Source organism: Zootermopsis nevadensis, unplaced genomic scaffold (genome assembly GCF_977971745.1).
Source record: "Zootermopsis nevadensis isolate Lab colony 2312 unplaced genomic scaffold, Znev_1.0 Znev_ptg000243l, whole genome shotgun sequence".
Taxonomy (NCBI): domain Eukaryota; kingdom Metazoa; phylum Arthropoda; class Insecta; order Blattodea; family Termopsidae; genus Zootermopsis; species Zootermopsis nevadensis.
Genome location: NW_028259370.1, coordinates 525,001 through 527,196, shown reverse-complemented (window position 1 = coordinate 527,196; position 2,196 = coordinate 525,001). Strand labels below are relative to the sequence as shown.

Sequence of the window (2,196 nt, the reverse complement as noted above, 5' to 3'; positions counted from 1 at the left end):
GGAGGACGATTTGACGATAAAGACCGGGTTCGTCCTCCTTCCCGGCAAGCAACAGGGGAACGATTTTACGAAAAAGGCCGGCTTCGTTCCCCTTCCCGGCAACCAGCAGGTGGACGATTTGACGATAAAGACCGGGTTCGTCCACCTTCCCGGCAAGCAACAGGGGAACGATTTTACGAAAAAGACCGGCTTTGTTCCCCTTCCCGGCAAGCAGCAGGTGGACGATTTTACGAGAGAGACCGGGTTCGTCCACCTTCCCGGCAAGCAACAGGGGAACGATTTTACGAAAAAGGCCGGCTTCGTTCCCCTTCCCGGCAAACCCTTCGCCACCGCGATGCCGCGGCCCTCTGTCCCCCGGACACGGTCTATAGGCGGCGTATCGTGGACACACTGCAACCGACTCACTCGTAGTCCGGGCGCGTGCTAGACTCGCGATGCCAAACGGCGCTTCGGCGCTTATGCATGTCGAGTGAAGAGAGGGAAGGGTGCCCTAATGGCACCACGGTTCTGGGGGCGCTCACGTGGCGTCCCCCTAACGGCACGAAGTGGCCCCTGCTCGCAGGGGCGCACGGAGTGCGAGCGTTGAAGTATGAACTGGACCCCCTCGCCGGACCCATCCGGGACCGCGTGGAGGGGGAGGAACGAGCTCCAAGTGAGTCTTCGGTTCCCTGGTTGATCCTGCCAGTAGTCATATGCTTGTCTCAAAGATTAAGCCATGCATGTCTCAGTGCAAGCCAAATTAAGGTGAAACCGCGAATGGCTCATTAAATCAGTTATGGTTCCTTAGATGGTGGACAGTTACTTGGATAACTGTGGTAATTCTAGAGCTAATACATGCAACCGAGTCCCGACCGGAGACGGTCGGGACGCTTTTATTAGATCAAAACCAATCGGTCGCTCACGCGGCCGTTTGCCTTGGTGACTCTGAATAAATGGAGGCGGATCGCACGGTCTACGAACCGGCGACGCATCTTTCAAATGTCTGCCTTATCAACTGTCGATGGTAGGCTCTGCGCCTACCATGGTTGTAACGGGTAACGGGGAATCAGGGTTCGATTCCGGAGAGGGAGCCTGAGAAACGGCTACCACATCCAAGGAAGGCAGCAGGCGCGCAAATTACCCACTCCCGGCACGGGGAGGTAGTGACGAAAAATAACGATACGGGACTCATCCGAGGCCCCGTAATCGGAATGAGTACACTCTAAAGACTTTAACGAGTATCCATTGGAGGGCAAGTCTGGTGCCAGCAGCCGCGGTAATTCCAGCTCCAATAGCGTATATTAAAGCTGTTGCGGTTAAAAAGCTCGTAGTCGGACTTGTGTCCCACGCTGCCGGTTCACCGCCCGTCGGTGTCTAACTGGCACGCACGTGCGGACGTCCTGCCGGTGGCCCGAGCCGGCGCCCGCGGGCGATGGGGGCGGCGACGCTCCCACGCCTCGGGTCGTCTCGGGGAGGGCCTACACAATCCCGTCGCGGTGCTCTTGACCGAGTGTCACGATGGGCCGGCACTTTTACTTTGAACAAATTAGAGTGCTTAAAGCAGGCAGCAGCCGCCTGAATACCGAGTGCATGGAATAATGGAATAGGACCTCGGTTCTATTTTGTTGGTTTTCGGAAGCCCCGAGGTAATGATCAAAAGGGACAGACGGGGGCATTCGTATTGCGACGTTAGAGGTGAAATTCTTGGATCGTCGCAAGACGGACAGAAGCGAAAGCATTTGCCAAGAATGTTTTCTCTGATCAAGAACGAAAGTTAGAGGTTCGAAGGCGATCAGATACCGCCCTAGTTCTAACCATAAACGATGCCAGCCAGCAATCCGCCGAAGTTCCTCCGATGACTCGGCGGGCGGCTTCCGGGAAACCAAAGCTTTTGGGTTCCGGGGGAAGTATGGTTGCAAAGCTGAAACTTAAAGGAATTGACGGAAGGGCACCACCAGGAGTGGAGCCTGCGGCTTAATTTGACTCAACACGGGAAACCTCACCAGGCCCAGACACCGGGAGGATTGACAGATTGAGAGCTCTTTCTTGATTCGGTGGGTGGTGGTGCATGGCCGTTCTTAGTTGGTGGAGCGATTTGTCTGGTTAATTCCGATAACGAACGAGACTCTAGCCTGCTAAATAGTCGCATCCGGTATCCTCTGTGCTACCGGCGACTCCTAATCTTCTTAGAGGGACAGGCGGCTTCTAGCCGCACGA

General features: G+C 55.6%; 1 non-coding gene across 1 annotated transcript in view; it reads left to right on the top strand.

Annotated features, from left to right (window-relative positions):
* Positions 1–665: 665 nt before the first annotated feature.
* The window catches only part of LOC147870565 (small subunit ribosomal RNA), a 1,918-nt gene continuing 387 nt past the window's right edge, over positions 666–2,196 (top strand). The window contains exon 1 of the ribosomal RNA XR_015533380.1: positions 666–2,196. This exon is cut by the window's right edge and continues 387 nt beyond it. This is a non-coding gene — a ribosomal RNA (small subunit ribosomal RNA).